The following is a 21,275-nucleotide window of genomic DNA, read 5'->3' on the forward strand; positions in this document are numbered from 1 at the left end:
CCCACTTATTTATGCATAATACCATATCGCCTCTGATCTAAATTCTGTCCCATTTGGTGAGCGATAAAAATCGCATTGAAAATTTTGAAAAATATTATACTAAAAAAAATGTATGAATGTTTTTTCGCTATGAATGCGATAATTGCAACTACCCAAGAAATCATTCCACACAATGAAAAATTTACCCGACAACACTAAACACATCTAATCGTAACACTTACGACTGTTTGCTAATTGCCCCGCCGAAGGCCAATTTACGGTACACAAATCTGGCTCTCATCCCTAGCCTGAAAAAATTACCTGGTTTGGAATTTTCTTTTGAATGAAATTGAATTGACAGAATGGATAGCAAGGATGATTCAAAAATGCATCCAATGTAAAAATGGGCCTTACGCGAAATTGGGACTCATTGATGGTTTGTAAATTGGGCTTATGTAGCAAAAGTTTCATCAATTACCTAAAATCGACGATGAGGCTAATTGATAAATTTACTAATGTAAAAAATGGGCCTTATCAATCCAATATGAATTGGGCCTCATTTGCAAAAAATGGAGAAGATCCAAAAATTAATCGATAAATGAAACAAAAGGACCCTTGAAAATACAAGGTATAAAAAGGGGCCTTATTTCGAATGGGCCTGACTGATCCTGCATTATAAATTGGGCCTCGTTTCCCAAAAAATTGGAGAGCATCCTAATTTATCAAGGCAAATTAACAAATTTACTTATATAAAAAAACGAAATGGGCCTTATTTAGAGTGGGCCTTATCAATTCTGTATTATGAATTGGGCCTCATTTTCCAAAAATTGGAGATCCAAATCTTCACAGATAAACCAACTAAAAAAGGCTGCTCGAAAATGTACGCTATGGAAAAATGGGTCTTATTTTTAATTCCAATTTCAAGTTTTCGAATTGTCGCACATGTGCAGTTGTATAAAACTGTGAAAACCAAACGAAAAAAATATATATATTGAATAAAAGAGGATGGAGAGTCGACTGGACGAGACCGCAAGCCACTATAATATGCAAGCCACTATAAATCTCAGAAGTTTTAATGCCCCGCAGGCTGCAGAAGGGGTCCTCTCTCCTCGTCATCCTTCGGCTTTCCCCCTCCCTCTTTCTTTCCTGTTCTGTTCTGCATTTGTCCATCTCTCTCGCTCTCATCTCCCCCCCCCCATTGCACTTTATTTTTTCTTGTTATTATTATTTTCTCCATAAAACTCCAACCCTCAAATCTATTTGCATATGCGCATAATAGACGTCGTCCGGGCGTACGTACCCTTTTTACTATTAATTTTATAAAATTATTCAGACCCACTTTTTATGATTTTTTTTCTACGAGGGGAGAGGGGAGGGAGATCCTTATTTAAATAACGGATTTTCGAAATCTCGTTTGTGACGAACGCCAGACGATTCGTTTAATTTTTTTTCGACGACGGGGAGAGGGCGTTGTTTGTTATGGATATTGATTTTTTGGTTATGTTTCTGTGGGTATTATTGAATTAATTTTATGTCTGGTAATTTTCATAATTTTATGGGGGATAATACTATTATCGGTTTTGTATTCTACGGATAATTTATGGTAAATTTTTATTGTTGTTAATTTTGAGAAGAGTTTTGTGGGAATTGATATTTTTCTATAATATGGAAATATTGAAAAATTTAGATTTTGCATGAGATTGAGATTAAATCCTGCTCCTGATTGTGCAAATTTTATAAAATTAAAAAAATTAAAAATCAACCTAACTTGAAACCTAAAAATTCGTAAGATATTCTCTCTTTTTTTTCAGTAAAAAATACGAAAATTGATAGAACAGATAAATTGAAACAGGCCATACCTGTAAATGCCCTAGGGCACTTGAGGATTCATAACTTAAAAAAAAACAAAAGCCATAAATGAGAAGGAAAAAACGAATCCTCTAGAAATGAGTCGCAACGGAGGCCGTAGGAATGATGAATCGTTTCTATTAAAATACTTTTTCAACGGGGAATACAGAATGGACATCTGGGTGCCCCTTGGGAGGGAGAGAAATAAAGAGTTAGCGAGAGAAAAGATAACTGGACCCCCTTCTGGACTCTGGGATATATTTACATATTTTCAATCTGGATTAAGAGACACAGGACCAAGTCACTGCGCGCGCAACGAAGTGGTACGCGCATGCGCGAGCATTAGGCTAATCAGATCGTGTGTCCGGGGAGTTTTAATGAACCCGTCAATTGTTTTTTTTTCCAGATTTGGAATAGTTTCAGCGCTAAATCATAATGTTCTTTAACAGTTCAGAAAAATTTGCCAGATGATTCGTATTTTATGGAAGATCTTCATACCCCAGTACTTCTGCGCACGCAACGAAGTGACGCACGCATGCGCGAGCATTGAACCAATCAGAGGTTATGGCAGGGGCGGTGTGATGAGCGAATCACTGTTTTTTAAAGGTTAACAAGACGAAAAAAATATATTCTTAGTGATCAATAAAATAACTATTAAGACGATTTTGTTCCATTTCCAATGATTGATTACTCGACCAAGATTTTCATATTCCAATATCTTCACGCAAACCTGAAACTCCTTATTCTCCACGAAAATAAGAGGCAAAGGGACTGAAGAACCCAAGTGAAAAAAGAACACAAGAATGAGAAAAGAAGTCAAGTCAAAGTCTCTGCATATCCAGCACCGGAGGAGAAGAAGAAGGACTATATATGCTGGGTAAGGTAAACGCGAATGATAAATGAACCGCTCTTAACCGCGAGCTCTCATATCGGCTCTGCTATTAACATAGTGCCGGATAAAGTAACGAATTTAAAAGAAATCCAATATAAAAGCCCAGAGAATTCCATCGGAGATCTTATCCCACCCCACCTTCTCCTCTCCTTCTTCTCCCCTCCCTCTGCCCCGGACCGATCTTCTTGCTGCTCTCGACGGTGGAGAGTCCATTAATCACTTTACGTGCGTGTCTTTTCGGTCCTTTTCTTCCTTCCTTGGGTTTCCTTTCTGTGTGCATCCACCCCCTCCGCGCTTCCCGCCCGTCCACCCACTCCTGACTTGCTCCTTTTTTCCTCTTTCGTGTCGACTTTTTTGTTGTTATTGTTGTTGTTTTGGGTTATTGGTTGAATTTTTCTTGTTCTTGGGGTATGAGAGATACTGGAGATGTTCATTTGTCAAGTATTACGATGTTTTTTTAATTTATGACGTAAAGACAATTGAGTTGTTGAAGAAGTGGAGAATAATATTTTTTTCACAAAACCAATTGGGCCTTATTTCCAAAAAAGTTATGGAAACATATTCATCGGAAGATTAGAAAGCAAGAACTATGGAAAAGAGGGATTTAAAGTAAAAATAAGCCTTCCTCTTAATTGGGCCTCATCATAAATTGGACCTTATTTCCAAAAATGATGAAATAAGAAAAATGTACATTGGGAGATTCGAGACCAAAAATCACAGGGGAAAAGGGGTGCAATGTAAAATGGGCCTTATTCTTCATTAGTCATCATCATTAACTGGGCCTTATTTTCTAAAAATTGATGAAGGAAAAATGTTCATTGAGAGATTAGGGAGCAAGGACTGTGGAAAAAAGGTTTAATAAAAAAATGGGCCTTACTCTTAATTGGGCTTCATCATAAATTGGGCCTTATTTGCAAAAAAATTGATGAAGAAGGAAAAATGTTCATTGGGGGATTAGAGAGCAAGGGCTATGGATAAAAAGGTTTAATATAAAAATGGGCCTTACTCTTAACTGGGCCTCATCATAAACTGGGCCTTATGTCTAAAAAATTGGAAATAGTCCAAAGTGATATGACGAGTGAATTATGATTTTTGAATGTATTCAGTGGTAGGTATACATCGCTGACATATTCTCCCAATTTGTATTACCAATACGTTCAGTCTCCCGCCGTGACATTCGAAATGGTACGTGCCCGTTGTTAGAAATCATCATTACATACCAGCGTTGTATACCCATATATCGGATATATCCGTTGAATCGTGGATTTTTAATTTCGCACCTTTTTCGACCAACACTTAACTATTGTCTTTAATAAACATAACGACGGCAACACGCATGCACCATCTTTGGATATCGTTGAGACGCATGAGAACGTGATTTCACGACAATAAACCATTTTTGTATGAAAGTCGGGTGGAAAAAAAATGCATTGATTAGCCGGAAACAGTCGCATGACGACGGAATAATAAATAGAATTCAGACGAAAATATATTTTCAACGATGTATATATCCTTTCGAAAAAAAAACATGGGTAATATCTCGAACGAATCGAGAAAGTAAAGCGATTTTTATGAGTACAATCGTCTTGCATCCAATTTTTATGAAGCCCGCCTAACAAACAAAAGAGAATTAATACCATTCTATGGAACATGAATAAACGAATCAGAATTGTTCAAATCATTTAGGTCACAGGGAAACAGAATAGTTCTACTTTATTAATATTGTGTTTAGCAAGGTTTTCCTCGAACAATGTTGATTAGAATTAATAGCTAGAATTATGAGATTATCTCATATTTATAGTGAAAATGATGATTGGTTTTTTTACTTTGAACAAATAATATTAATATCCAAATATAAAATTTCTGATATGAATAAAAAGAAACTGTAACTCAATATTCCAAATTAAGTTTTCATTTTTAATTTGGTGCTGAAAACACGACATGACAATATTATAGCACGGAATTATATTGATGAGAAGAACAACAGATTAATTTAATTACCGTGTGAATTAACTGAAAATTGACTTTTACCAGAGTATCAACAAACACTGAAAAACTCACACAGAAATCCACACTTTGAAATATGTTAGAAAGGTCTAGAAGGAACTGAATTGTAATTATGATTAAAATCTTATTGCGTGAGCATAGAAATTAAAACATGGACAAATCATGTATTGTAATATGAAAAATTGACAGTTGATAAATTGGGAAGTATGATTCTCATTGGTTGTATTGCTTTTTGCAATGAGAATGATTACAAACAATTGATTGAAAAAAGGAATATCGAATATGTCAGGAGAAAGGGCATAATAAAAGAACATCAACTACTATTTGAAAAAAATTATGAAGATTTTTAAAATTATTATTGACGACTTTCTCAATCTCATAAGGGTCAAAATTTCACATCATCTCATTCATTTTACACTCCCATAATTGATGACTGTTTTGGCCTTAAATTTTCATCGATCAATTATCCCTGAAAGGATGTTAATCCCCAAAAAATTTACTCGAACTTCTAAAATCCAAATGATGTGAAGCGTAATATGGAATGTTGCCTCGGTCTGAGTCTTCCAATTTGACTGACGTTTCGGGGGCGAGCCGCTCGTTTGTCACAAACCGAGCCGGACTTCATTTGTTCCAGCCCGAGAGATATAGACAAAAAAAAAGAACATGGGGAAAAAAAGTCATAACAGACAGGTCTATAACCGTGTATAGGCCTCAGATTTTCGACCTATAACCAGACTCGGATGTTTTTCTGTCGTCGTCTCCTTTCCCCAACCTTTTTTTTTCCTCGTATTTCTCTCATTCGAACGTTTTCACATGCATTAAGATAACGAGCCACACGCTGAGCTATCGGTCAAAGTCACACTGCAGTCGGGATTCAATCTGTTAGTGGAAACCGCAAAAGGTGAATTTTTGGTGGTGAAATTTTTCATCGATTTTTACGAGATATTCACGGCTTTATGCATGCTTCAATGATTTTGTTAATTACCCACGAGTGATTAAAATATATGAAATAATTCTCAATTTAAACGATATAAATGAAATTCAATTACAGAAGGATCATTAAAAAACTAATTTTATTGAAAAAATGGGCCTTACGAAATAAAATGATGCAATTTCGCATTTTTCTTGAAGTGTATGTTAATTGACCAAAAAATGATGAAAAGTGTATTTATGGGGAAATGGGCCTTACTATGAATTGGGCCTTATCGGCCTTCTATCCTAAAATCTGCCCGATTCGCCAAAACTGTAAAAGCGGGGATTAAAAAATGTATTTTCAGTGAAAATAGGGTTCACTCCAAATTGGGTCTTATTAATGGTTTTCTGCTAATTTTGCGCCTCACGATAGAAAATGATCCGATTTTTACTGTTTTCAAAAATGCATTATAATTGAATGAAAAATAATGGAAGAAATATACTTGATAAAAATAGGTCTTATTCCGCTCTGGGCCCATTTCCTCATGCAATATAAATTGGGCCTTAGGGTATAAAATAGTTCGTTATCTGTATTCATCGTCTTAAGTCGGCGTTTGGCCTGTAAAACTGAAATTCTGAATCTTAAATCATCAGTCCTAATACAGATAATTGACCCTTCTCATAAAAATAAATTTTCCTACCTCGCAAATCCCTCAACCACGATCGATAAAATAATATTCAACCTCCTTTCCATGACATCAGTCCACATCACTCTCATGCCCCTCGACATTTGCATTGGAATTTAATTAATTTTTCTATCGCGCCAGTTGACTCGGAAATATCCTGCAACTAATCAGGCGAGGAACGTCAGACCGGAACTCCATGGAGCGCATAAGCCCCAACTAGCGATGAAGAGGGGTGAAGAAATGGTCAATAGAGAAGGAGCTAGAGAGGGAGAAGGAACAAGGTAAGTGGAGGACTGGTCTCGCGAACGACATTCCGCCGTTGTGCCTTGGGTGTATATGCCCCCCCCCCTCCCTCCGCCGCCCCTCACAAGATGTTGACAAATCTGTAACCTGAATACCGTAGACTCATGTGCGTATGAAAATCTAATCACATTGGGTTCAATCATCCGACGAAAATTGCAATGTTATTGTTCGAATTATTCTTAACGAAAAAAAAAAAATAATAGCTCTATGTGAGGGTTTTTTTTCAGGTGGTATTGTGATGAAATGTTTCTTATGGTAAAATGGGCCTTGCAAATTGTGCCAGATTAAAAAAAATCTAAATGACGATTAAAAATCTATTGTCAATCGCTGAATATTTCTCACGAAAAAAAAGAGTGGATTGAAGATCATAAACAAGCTCCAAACGATTGGCAATGCAGGATAGTAATTATGATAAACAGCATAAAACGCCATTTTCTTTATAGCCATTTGTGTCAAACCTCTCAATCGACTCTACAACAAAAAACACCATGATAAATATTAACATTGGCAATCTCATAATTTCGAAAACAATGAGTTCAAGAGACACACCCAGCTGGGTAACAACAGCTCTATCGGATTTTTTTTTCAGGGAGAAATGTGATGAAATGTTGCTTGTGAAAAAATGGGCCTTATTGCTCTTTTCTCCCAAAAGGAGTCTCGTTTCCGAAAAAGGTGAAAATAACGAAGAAAGATGTATTTCGGGTAAAATTGGGCCTGATTGAACGTCTCTTATAAAGTGGGCCTTACGAACTCAAATCATTCGGCCTCTCAACTTTTTTCAGGGAGAAATGTGATGAAATGTTGCTTGTGAAAAAATGGGCCTTTTTGATATTTTCACCCAAATGGAGTCTGATTTCCGAAAAATGCGAAAATAACACCGAAAAATGTAGTTCATGTAAAATTGGGCCTGATTGAAGGTCTCTTATAAAGTGGGCCCTACGAAGTCAAATCATTCGGCATATCAACTTTTTTAACAATGTATATTGATCGAAGAAAAGAAATGATGAAAAAATGCGTTATATAGAAAAATGGGCCTTGCAAATTGTGCCAGATCAAGAAAACATCAAAACAACGATTTAGCATCTATTGTCAATCGCTGAATATTTCCCAGGAAAAAAAAACCGATTAGATTGAAAATCATAAACAAGTCCCAAACCATTGGCAATGCAAGACAATAATTATGATAAACAGCATAAAAATCCATTTTCTTTATAGCCATTTGTATCAAACCTCTCAATCAACTCTACAACAAAAAACACGATTATAAATATTAATATTGGCAATATCATAATTTCGAAAACAATGAGTTCAAGAGACACACCCGGCTGTGTAACAACGCGACCTCATTTTGCGTGGGTAGAACTCGCTTTTCTCGCTTTACGATCCCCCTCGCTCCTCACTTCTCCTTCCCCCGCTTCCCCACCCACTGATCGTACGTAAGGGCACGTGATAAGTATCCAGTTTGAGTATTGAATACTGATAACTGGATTATCTTATTAACGAGAGGACAGAATTGACCATTTTGAGGCGGAAATCGTCCTCCAAACGACTCCAATTGTGCGCACGTGCTTGGGGCCCTGTGGACCCCCCACCACAAAAGAAAAAAAAACAAATATTTCGGGCCCCCGGGGCAAACGGTCATCAGAGGTAAAATATATATTTTTTTTCTTCTTGGTTGTACCTTCTGTGTCACACCATAATTAGTTGATTAGACGCAGGCACCGCGGGACGCCGGCTTCCGGATGTGCGGGGGCTACAATGTGTATCGAACAATTAACACGGTATGGTAGAAAAGTTCGGAGAGATAAGATATTATTCCATGGCTTATATTCTTTAGAGTAAAGAGTCAATATTTGTACCCCCCCCCCCCCCCCCCCCCCCCNCCCACCCCAGTTCCTGATTTCGAAAAGAACGAGTTCGTTCGGACAATTGAACTCTCAAAATTGGGCCTTATTGGGGGAAAAAAATGAAAATACGGAGAAATTTGTTAACCACTAGATTCAACTGGAAATATTATTTAAACATGTATTTTTTCGACGAATGAGTCTTACTTTGAATTGGGCCTGATGGGTCCTGATGGGTCATTATAAATTGGGTCTTATGAAAAAAAAATGATTCGCTAACTTTATTTCTTCATACGAATTCTCTCGAAAGACCGAAAACAATTTGAATTACTCTCGATTCCGGAATCACCGAGAAAAGGGGGTTGAGATGGGATGAGGGCCTTACATGATTGAGGCCCACCGCGTTGTTGGAATTCAGGTTTCGCGAGTAAAATCAAAACGACACGAAATTCTCAGCGCGGATCAACCCAAGAATCTCCTGAATAGACCGATTGACTTTCTGAGTTTAACGAAAGAAACAAACTCCCTGAAGAAGTTGAAATAAAAACAAACGAAAACAATGGGATGAGGCCCTCCAAGGTGATCAGTGAGATTCACATTGTTTTTACAGGTATAAGGCCCCTCGCGCGGTACTTTTTTTCAGAGTCTGTTTGGCGCTTGTTTCAAGTTTGGGTGAAATAGCGATGAAGCATTTGGGGAACTGTCCTCGCCTTATTGAGACGAACACGAGAGAAAGAGGAGGGGAGGGGGGACGGTGGGGCCCACGGGGCCTTCCCAAATACACCGGGGCGAAAGGACTTTAAAAATCGGACAACTTTTTTCATACGGAGTTTTCAAATGGAATACAGAAAAACCATGGGCAATTTACGACAATACTCGGGATCCATTCTAACTGTTTTGGCTGAAACTTTTTGAATTTCAAATAACAATGAGAGAGGGGCCTCATGCCTCGGAGAAAAAATTGTCACTTTTTCATCGTGGAGTCACTTTTCGTGTGGATTGATCTCTCGCCGTGAAAAATTTAAATTTATTCGATTCAATAGCACCGACTTGTCCATTCGAAATACACCGTCTTCATTTACGAAAGGGGGACTGAAAATTTGGGCCCAATAGAATACATTTGCGGGAACTATCCAAGAGCGGCTGAATTTTCTCAAACTCGTTACTGTTCCCATCCATATCAATTCACAAAAATTGAAAGTAAAAAATTCTTTTTGGGCCCAACGTTGTGAGGGCCCAAAAGATGAATAATACATTTTATTTTTCAATTTTTTGTGGTGCCTCGGAATTATTAAAATTACCTCTCGCCACGGGATTAAGTGAATAAAAATGAATTATTTCTGGGCATAGTATCACGTACAAATTGGGCCTTATTTCAGTGTACACCTCATGGTAAAAATGTACAGAGCGAGAGAGAGAAAGAGATGGAATTGGCGCGCGATACAACACGCGCTCAAGGTAATTTATCGTCTCGCGAGAAAACACATGCGAGGAAGTTTAAAGTCGATGGAAGTATTACAACGTGATACAGGCATATACAACACGAATGAGACTTTTTTAAAAAAGTCACACTGGGCCAATGACCGGATCACGACTAAAATCCCCCTCACCAATAACCCGAGAGACAATTGTTTTTCCTGTATTTATAATTATTCCCCTTTATCATCAATCAGTCGATTAGCATATAAATTCATTCCGAAACAATTATAAAACCACCGGAGCCCATGAATCCCATTATTTTCATTATTTGGCAATCTTCGGGTCAGTGACACTGCATAATTCATCATAAATTTCTCCAACTCGATTTAATTTTTGTTATCGAAGTAGCAAAAAAAATCAATGAGTGCTGCCAAAAAAGTGTGAAACGCCGACAACGTTTTGACGGTTTAAGGACGTCGACCCGGTGGGTGGTCTTCGTCAGCACATTCACTGACGTTTTCTGGTAAAAACAAAAAAAATATATGAGAATACGAGAAAGACCGGGAAACTTCAACATCTGGTCGTACATTCACGTGCTGCATTAATGCGGGATATTTAATGAAATCGAGGTGATGGATTAAAAAACATTTGCCGATTTATCGGAAATATATTGGAATACGTGTTGAAATGGCCAAATACACGGTTTTTCTGGTTAATGTATTCGAAAAGTTTGAGATACTCATCATCGATCATTTTTTAAATATATTTCATATAAAAATGGGCCTTATCCGGAATTGGGCCTTATTTCAAAAACTATTGAGAAAATAATTAAAAATGTATCTTGCGTAACACCAGGTTATTTATCTAGAAAAATAGAAAAAATGTAATTTTATGAGAAAAATCGGCCTCACGTTTAATTGGGCCCGATCGCCCATCTCAAATAATTAGGACTCATTTTCAAAAATGAGTCCTATTTCATTTTCATGAAATATGCCATGGGAATGCATATTCTGTAAACATGAGACTTGTTGACAAAAACGTATTTTATAAAAAATAGGCCTTAAATGAAATTGGGCCTGATTGATCATCTAATATAACTGGGACTCAGATAAAAATTAATGAGAATTGAAGATATGTTTTGCTTAAAATGGGCCTTACACGCATTGGCATCTGATCGATCATCAAGTGTAAATTGGGCCTCACGGAAGAAAATGCTTCGTTACGTTGCATTATATTCAACTGACCTTGATCAATCCCAGTCTCGTAGAATTTGACATTTATTCAAGTGAAAAAAGTCGCAAAGATTCAGCGAAGGTATAACCTTAATTACCAATCGACAGTTGTGGTTTATTCTCTCGTGATAAGGGACAGACACTGTGAATGTGTTCAATCACGATCATTGAGGGTACCCATCAGGCGGTGGGGTCTTGCCATTTTCATTTTCTAATGAAACACTGTCCGAACTTGAGACCTAGGTGACGGCACCGCGGGGAGTGGGACATGTCCCTTTTTTTTATATTGTTTTGTTTCTTCCTCGGGAGTCTGGTGAGCCCAGGGTCAGATGAGGTAGGGGAATCCCCTGGCGCACAAGGCGTGAAAGTGCTCCACGCGAGCGAAAGAGAGCGAGAGAGAGAGAGGGCTTGGCGTCGGCTTTTAGAAGTACAACACACTAGACTGGTAGTCACACGAGTTCCAACACCGGGTGGTGGTAGCAGTGACATATTTATTACCACTTGGCTAGATACAGAGGTTAAGACCAAGGGGTCCAGTCGCACTTCGCCCGCAACAAATGATGCATCAGTCATTGTTGATGACTGGGTGATGGCTGAGGGTAATCAACTCTACCAAATGTCGACTATATAAAAATAGAAATAGTAAATCTACAAGTGAACGATTTTATTAATCATTTTGAAAAAATGGGCCTTATTTTTTATTGGGTCCGATGAAGGATCCTTCCTCCTCTAAATTGCATCTCATTTCTTGAATAATTATCAACAATAGATTTGAAGTAAAAAAATTGACCCTACTTCGAATTGGGCCCAATCGCGCATCTGTAATAAATTGGGCCTTATTTTAAAAACATGAAATATGTCATTAAGGATGTATTTTCTATAAAGATGGGACTTGCTGATGAAAAAAGTATTTTACAAAAAAGGTCCTTACTCCATTGGGCCCGATGGCGCATCAGTAATAAATTGGGCCTTATTTTCGAAAACATGAAATATATAATTGAGAATGTATTTTCAGTAAAGATGGGACTTATTGACGAAAAAACCATTTAGCAAAAAATGGGCCTTACTCCATCGGTCCTGATTTGTCACGCATGCGTGCGAATATCGGTAGAGATTGTCATTTTGAGACGATCAATTTCATAGCAGGGACTCTCCCATGCATATCTCCAGGAATAAAAGGCAAACCAGATAATGGACATCATAGAAAAAAAAGAAACTGGTTCAGAATTATTCGTTCAGGATTTTAATGAATAGGAAAACGTATTCAGTGACAACTGGGTTTGGTTTATAACGAGGCAAGTATCCAGTTCGTTATCCCGGGACCGCTTGGACACCAGATACATGATCGTATATAGTTATATGGATTACAATCTACCTAGTTGGTTAACAATAAAAACATCTGGTTTTTGTAGAGGAGAGGGGGAATACCTAGGAGTCATATTGGAGTACAACCTACGGGTGTCTCTCAATGCAGAGCATTTTGGCACGCGACGCATGTCTTTTCTCTTTTCAGGTTGTCTAGTTTCACCCTCCTCCCCCCTCAAGTCCTTTTACCTGTTTTTGTCTATTGGAGGTTTGATACAACATCACTTTTATATTGTTATGTACCGCTAGGTTGGGCCGAGTTATGGATAAATGCGTGGGTGGTGTGTGCAGATTGGAATGGAGTGGAGAAATAAAGTGGTTAAAAATTGTAGATAATAGACGGAAGAAACAGGGTGGGAGGGGGGCTGAGACTACTGGGGACAGCTGGACTCCTGGTTGGAATGTGGGTTTGGTTGACGTTGGAGACTTCGTCGAGGTAATTATGAGGTTATGCCATGAGGTGTGAAACGAGTTGTGAAACACTATTTTTTTGCGAAATATCGATCGGTTGAACTATTTTCATCAATTTTTTGATCCATCGATGATTGATCCATCGACTTTTTTCATCATTTGATGGATGAAAATGCCTTGAGTTGCAAAAAATACGATGACATCGACACATAGAGGCAGAATGACTGCCCCAACTTGTCGACCTCAATCATAACCTCAAAAAATCATCAAATCAGGGATTTGTTTTTGCTTGTAGAAATGAATCACCAACTGTTACGCGTACAAAAAAATGAGAACTAGTTTCTGATGAAATAACAGAATGCGATTTAATCATTTATTAATAGATTAATGAGATCCAGGTGGGATTGTCTCGGCAAATTAATGCATTTTTCTGCACTCATGAATAACCAAAAATTTGAATAATAACGGGAAACAACGATAGTAGAGTAGATTACGAGTATTTCAAGTCTAATGACCCGTTGGACTAATTAATGTATTCATATATCCCGTTTTTTTAGGTTAGGAGCCACCATTTCGTCTCCGTCAGGGGCATTAAATTCAAAATGGCCGGGTAAGGGCCCAACTCGATAATTAAAATCGATAATTATCTCGAGCATAATAACCAGTCGTTATCCACAGCTTGGTCATTTTCTTCTGTTTCACATTTTTTTTTCAAGGGTCACCACTATTTTTCTCCGGCCGGGGGGGCATGAGAAGCATTGCCTAAGGCCCTCTTTTTCACCATCAAGGGTTACTGCACACAGACAAGAAAATTAAAGAGAAGCCGAAGAAGCAGAGTCACTGATTTAAATTGAGTGCTGAGGCGAGAGTGAAGAAAGAAATGAGAGAAAAAGAATTGGGGAAAGGGGAACGGATACGGCAGGTGATACTTGCCGATCAAGATGGCGTCTCTTTCACCACCTCGAAATTTATTTGAGGTGTTGTGAGGGTGGACGTAGAGGAAATTGATAAATTTGACTTTCTGGATGATCTAGAGTGTGGCAAGATTGAGTGGAGACAGGCTGTTTTCATGCTCATATCACGTTTGAGATATTTTTTGAGGTATTTATGTGGCGAGAAGAGGGGGATACACTGTTCACATGTGTCCGTCGTTCATCATTCGGGTGTACATCCTATATTTTCCACATTCTTACAAAAATGAAATGAATAAAAATGCACGTAATAAAAATTACATAAAATAAAGACGAAATGAAATTTCCTGTTTTTAATTTGAGGTTATGAAAACTGTTTACGATTAAAGAATTTTTTTTCCTTCAGGGGAAATAAATAATTTTAAATACACGTGGAATGTAAATAAGAATGAATAAAATACGGGAGTGTAATAAAGCATGAAAACCTCGGGGCTCGAGTTTTAGGGCCCCCTCTCACTCATAATGACTCTTGTCTCTCTTTCGCAGACATTTGAGAACTCGCGGTCTTAAATGAGAAAGAAAGAGGGGGTGAGGAGATGGAATAAAGGAAAATAAATAAAAAGAAATAGAAAAATCACGCGTGGTTCGTCATAAGAGGGATTCCGGCGGTACTCTCTCTCTCTCTCTCTCTCTCTCTCTCCGTCTGCCTCTCTCTGCATTTTTTTTCTCTTTGTTTTCGACAACTGATTTGTTCCATTTTTCGTCTCTCCCTGTCTCTCAGTGAGATTTTCGGAGATTTCTGTCTTCTTCAACTGCACTGGGCACCCAGTGGGGATGTATTTTTTTCCCCCTTTTTTTCACTAGTTTATGGGATTTTTTTTCACACTGACTACTCTTCCCTCCATATTCCTTAAGAAGTCGTACGTCAGCGGTGAATTTTCTCACTCACTCGCACTTTATTTTACTTCTGTTATTGTTTCTCTTTTGGGGTAAAACAAAATTATTTCTTTGGAGGTGGAGAGGGGGGGGGGGCTGTGTGCACATACGAAGCAATAAAAATGGAGGATACGTCGTAAAAACAACGCGAAAGTATGAAATAGAAAGTTATGTTTCGGAGATTATTGCAAATTTTTTTTACGGTTTTTAGAAAAACGGGAAAAGGGAGTTTTTGTGATTTTTTTTCTCGTTATCGACAGGAAATTCAGCGAGAAATCTCGTGGATAAATAAATGGGGGAAACTGGGGAGAATAGGGGGTACAGGAAGATGGTTTCGGGTCGATGTGAGTGTGTCTAGTGAAGAAAAAGTCGGGTGAAACTCGTCGGAGAAACGGCGTATGGAATTGTTATTTTATGCGGTGCAGGCATTTACATTGAAACAGGCCGAGGTTTCGGACTTTCGAGTGATTGAAATTTTGATGTGTACAAATTTGGAAGTGGAGACAAATTTAATTATAAGAGAACAAAGTTGTAATTAATTTTTTTGTTTATTTTTTTTTTAATGAATGGACTTGAATATTTTTTTCTCAAATATACGTATTGTTGAGATCTATCGATCGTCATTAATTCAAATTTAATTTATCAATTATTTTTTGAATTTTCGAATTTTTTACTAAAATCGGTTGTCCCACAATAATTTAAAAAAATGGTCTGCATTGATTGAATGATGGCTTAAAAAATCTGTTTGGATGTCCTTTTGACCGAGTTTGAAGATGAAGGCGATAGCAATAATCGTTATTTTGATTTATTTAAACATTTGCAAAAATTTTCAATTTTTTTAGAATCGGAACTTCAGGGATATCGTTGAATATCATGCTTCAAATGAATCCAATCATAGCTTAAAATGTTTGTTTTAATACCATTAAGTCGAAGTTAAAAGATGATTACGATAGCTATGTTGGGTGATTTGATTTTATGATGATTGTGGAAAATTTATAATTTTTCATGAATTTCCCTGAAAGTGAGCTTTCTGATGGTTTCTTCAAATGTGATGTTTCAAATTCATTCAGGCATGTGTAAATAAAATTTTTCTATTAACATTTTATCGAAGGGGTGGGGGGAGAGATAGAACCGTAGAAAAGACAATTGGTGGTATCGAAGAAAGGGATAATGAGAATAATGACGATGATAACATTCAACTAAGTTGAAAGTCTGACAAAATTAGTTGAAAAGAAATCTTATTCAATTTAATAAAATGAAATTAACAATGAATTATACAGAATAGACGGGAGAGATGAGCAAAATAACCATTCGGAAGCATACTACTAATTTATTAGCAGAAATAACTATACTATATGCAATACAAGAGCAATTTCCGACTTATTTCAATTAAAATTTAGTGGAGCAGTGAATTTTAAAATGCAAAAAATCATTTTTCAATGAAAAAAATATTCGTTCTTCTTTTCTTTCAAATTCTGATGCGTAAAAATTTGAAATAAAAATGGTCACTAAAGAAGTTGAAGTTGAATTTTTCAATTGAAATTAGTTTGGGTAATTAATCTTTCAATGCAGAAAATAATGTTAAAGATTTCCTCCATCCTCAACTGGCTGAAAAATTGAATTCACATTGTTGAAGTAATTTTCACGATTGAATTTTCCTACTCAATTCAACTTATCTGCGGCATCTATCAAACAGAGGTTAGTAATTCACTGAGATTTGTTAAGGCAAAACACAGTTACCACAGTTTATTGGATTAAGTGCGAAAGTACCCCCGCGACTGCTCGAGAAAATAAGGAAAAAAAACGCAGGAGCTAGATACCGAGAAAGATTGGATTCACCGACTCCTCGAGGGTGAGAAAATTTTCTCGTAAATTCTCCGATTTCTTTAATCTCGGTTAAAACCCAGTCTCAATTTTCTCCCTCATCTCGCTCCCCCCGAAAAATCCTATTTTCTTTTTTTTATTATCTCGTGTTTCCTCGCAGGGAGATAGCGGTGGGTTGTAAATTCCGTGGACAAACAATCATAATTTTCAAAGAGTCAACGAAAAACAAGAGTTTGAGACTCTTTAAAGGGAAGCCGATGCCAGCCGCCGCATGAAATGCGACCACCTATGCAACTCCGCAATTGTGTCACAAAGGTTTTTTTTTATTCCGATTTTTCTCGGATGTTAATTCAGTTTAATAAATAATTCCCAAAATAAAAAACTTTTTTTACTGTTTATGTTCTTTTTTTCAATTGATTTTTCAATTGTAATGCGGTGGATTTTATTTTATACGCCGAGTGATTGCTCGCGAGTGAATAGAAATGACGATGATGATTTTTTATCAGTGGAAATAAGTTTTTTGCCAATTTTGTCTCCCGACAATTTCACTAAAATCCAGATGTAATTCTGGAGTTAGATTGGATTGATGATATTAATGGTTGTGAATGTTATTTAAATGATAGTCTGTTAATTCAATTCAATGAACGATTTCCAAAAATGACGAACAAGTTGAATTGTAGTTTTCGTTGTTTTTGTTTCTTTTTCCAATTTCATTTGTAATGCATTGGATTTTATTTTATACATTGAGTGACTGTTCGTCAGTGAATAATAATGATGATAATGATTGTTTACGAATAAAATTATTTCTTTCAACAGCAAAGGAAAAGAAAATTTTTTGTCCTGAAAATTTCACTAAAATCAAGATGTAATTCCGGAATGAGATTGGATTCCCAATGTTAATAATTGTAAATGACATTCAAATGATAGTCAAAGTCAACATCCGAAAATCATTGTGTCTCATTATTTTTGAAAAAGAGAATTCAATTGATTTCGCCAGAGATATCCTTTTTTTTCAAAAATTTCATTGACACTCTGAAATTTGAGTCTTTATTTTTGGTGATGATTCAAATGATCGTGAATATTATTCAAATTTCGGCTGAATTAATTCATAAAAGAGCAAACAGCCTCAGATATTGCTCAGAAAAAATGAAACTTTCAAGAAGAAACAAAAAAAAATGTATGCAAAGATGATTTTTTCATGAATTTCCAATAATAAATCATCGAGACAAAAATTCTCTGCTATTGTAACTCCGTAATTCATTTCCTCCCTGGAATAGATGAGCTAACCACTTGTAAATGTTATTCAAATGGTATTTAACATTCATTTGCATGTAATTGAATTGAATTCAATTCAAATCTCAGGAGTAAACAATTCAAACGAAATAAACATTCTTCGTCTGAGGGAAAATAATGCCTTCAATCTTCTTTCTTTGTCAATTTTGCCGAATTACGAGGCGATATTCACTACTGTTGTATACCCCAGTATTTTGTTCTTACCATGCTTATATTATTTTACTATTTCACGTAGATTCCCGAATTTCTTAAATACTTAATGATATAATTAATGTGGGGCCTCACCCCAATAACACTATAAAACCGAATCCCCTCAATACATATTCTAAGCAATCGTGTCACCTTTGGGCCATTCCCCCCATTATAAAAAATCCCTGAGTCTGCCCAATAGCAGAACCTCTTGTAACTAAAAAATCTCTTGAAATAGACTTGTCCGAGTTGTCACACTGTTTCACAGTTGATTAACGATTCTACAAATAAATATCAGATTTATTTTAACATAAAATCTGTGTACGTGTATTTATTTAACGGAATCCAACACTACCACTCAATGTTCAAAACATCCTAAATATTGACCTCAAGGAATTTTAGATCCATTTTCCAAGGGGAATAGCACAATGTTGTACTTTTGGAAGTGTTTTCCATTTTAAAAAAATTGAAATTTTCAAACTGACATTCGTCGAGATGATAAAATACTGTCGATAATAGAAGTCTATTAAGCCACTATTTTCATCCAATTTCAATGCAAATGAGTCTATTTCATAGTTGAAATTTTTATCAAGTGTCAATTCCACAAAAATTCGGAGGAATTCGGTCATTTCGAATTTGCAATTTGATGAAAAAATTTGTAGAAACTTCAAATTTAATTTCAATTATTCCATAAAAATAAATGGAAATCAGAAAAATTCAGATAAAAATAATTTTGAATTTTCAAACAGCCCAAGTTTTATTTTTAGTTTTTTTTGTGATAAAAAAGTAAAAAGTTGAATACTTCCAGTGGATTTTTTTATCAAGTGACAATTTCCCTGGAATTCCAAGGAATTTCATAATTTAAAATTCACAATTTGTTGGAAAATAATAAATCAAAATTTCCCAATTCCATTTCAATTATTCCGTAACAATTCATAGAAATCGGGTAAATTCAGGTGAACGTATTATTTGATTCTCAACTAATTGAATATACTTGAAAATCTTCAGACAATATTTTCACTAGTTTCGCCTTCATTTCCATTCAACTGACCTTGATCACTCAAAATCGCCGGAATATCCAAAAAAAAACTCGAGGAATCTAAAATTTTTGAGTGGAAATTGGGATCAAGTGACAATTACACTAGAATTCCAAAGAATTTCGTCATCTAATGACGTTGATATTAAAAATTGTCAATTTCATATGAATTTTGGAGGGGAAATTTTGACCAAGTGACAATTACACTAGAATTCCAAGGAATTTCGGTTTTATTGGAGTCGACAATAAAAATTGTCAATTTCATATCAACTTTGGAGGGAAAATTTTGATCAAGTGACAATTCCACTAGAATACCAAGGAATTTCGTCATCTAATGAAGTTGACAATAAAAATTGTCAGTTATAACACCCCGAGACCTTCAAAATTATCAGAATATTTCCTCATAGCTTCGTTGCAAACAAATCAAGGTGTTAAGTTTTGCACACTAAAAATCTCGAATGCGCAGCACGAGAGATTTTTCTACAAAACTTGACACATTTATTTGTTTGCAGGGAAGTTTGAGGGAAATATTGCGATTAATTTTGGAGGTCAAGGGATATTCGGCGGATTGTTGTCCGGGACTGAATTTTGGCCAAGCGGTGCGCAGAAGCTGAAGGCACAACTGAACAGAGAGGATCTATCACGATGTTTGATTGGTTAGGAATAAATGAAAAGCTACTATGCAATTATCAGATGCAATTTTCAAAAGCTAGTGTGCAATTTCCCAGAAAATTTGATAACAAATGAGCATTGGGATCTGAAATACTGCGTGCTGAAATCCAGGGCCGGAAATAATCAATTTCATTTCAATTTTTGAGGGAAAATTTTGATCACGCGAAAATTCCACTAGAATTCCAAGGAATATCGTCATTTAATGAAATTGACAATAAAAGTTGTCCATTTCCTTTCAGTTTTGGAGTGAAACTTTTGACCAACAGACAATTCTACCGGAATTCCAATGAATTTCGTCATCTAATGAAGTTGACAATAAAAATTGTCAATTTAAGATCAATTTTGGAGGGGAAATTTTGATCAAGTGACAATCGCACTAGAATTCCAAGGAATTTCGTTATTTACTGAAGGAGCCAATAAAAAAATTAAATTTCATTTCAATTATTCCATAAAAACTAACAGAAATCAAGCAAAAACAGGTCAATTTTTGGACAATATTTTCGCGGAAATTTTGATCAGGTGACAATTCCACTAGAATTTGAAGAAATTTCGTCACTTCATGACGTCGCCAATAAAAATGATCAATTTCATTTCAATTATTCCATAAAAATTGATAAAAATCCGGCAAATTCCGGAGAATGTACCATTGAATTCTCAACAATTTGAATCAATTTCGCAATATTATCACTAGCTTCACCTTCATTTCCGTCCAACCAGCCTTGATCACTCCAAATCGCCTACAAATCCCCCAAAAACCACCCCTCCCCCTTCCCCGTCATAACCAACGCGGAAGTGATCATTACCTTATATCCGTCAACGAGAAATCTCCCCGTTGTCTCGTGTTCCCCAAGGCTGTCACCATCCCTGTATATCAACACCACCAAAACCAGCCTCCAAACCCCTCATATCCCCCAGAACTCGCGAATCCTCAGATCTCCACAAAAAAAAACACAACCTCACAATTTCCTCAATCTCCAAGTTATCCCGTAATCATCATCCACTCGCGCACATGACCGTCACCCAACAGTCATCAATCAGTCCCTCCACATCCCCCCAAAAAAAAGAATTAACAATCCTCAAGAAAATTCACTGAAAACCCCCCCGAATTTCACTCAAATCACTCAAATCACAAATATTCCCAATTATAATACAAAAATAACGAAAAATCCTTCATCGGTCACTCATCATCATCATCATCTCTTCTGAAGACTCACAATCCTTCTCATCAACTCACAATAATAATCCTGACTCCACCAACTCCTTTCAATTATTTATTCATCCAATAACTCCACTATCTTCAGTATTTCAATTATTAATAAAGCACTATTTCATCGATAAATCCCTCAATAATTATCATATAATTATTTTATCAACCACGCGGCGATACTGTCCCTTAACGAATAGACCTCGCGTGTATCGGGGGTGCACGATACCAACGTGGGGCCACCACTGTGCGAGCTAACCAGCGCCAAGTGCCAGCGCGCGCCTCCCCACTAAAATTTTAAGGGGGGGGGGG

General features: G+C 36.5%; 1 protein-coding gene across 1 annotated transcript in view; it reads right to left on the reverse strand.

Moving 5' to 3' along the window:
- LOC107040371 overlaps positions 1 to 21,190 on the reverse strand; it is a 69,847-nt gene extending 48,657 nt beyond the window's left edge. The window contains exon 1 of the mRNA XM_015260444.1: positions 20,563 to 21,190. The gene's annotated coding sequence lies outside the window, so the exon portion shown is untranslated. The remainder of the gene's footprint in view (positions 1 to 20,562) is intronic.
- Between the last annotated feature and the right edge of the window lie 85 nt (positions 21,191 to 21,275).

The sequence above is a fragment of the Diachasma alloeum genome, unplaced genomic scaffold (genome assembly GCF_001412515.2).
Source record: "Diachasma alloeum isolate Michigan unplaced genomic scaffold, Dall2.0 Dall_scaffold_00327, whole genome shotgun sequence".
In the NCBI taxonomy this organism is placed as follows: Eukaryota; Metazoa; Arthropoda; class Insecta; order Hymenoptera; family Braconidae; genus Diachasma; species Diachasma alloeum.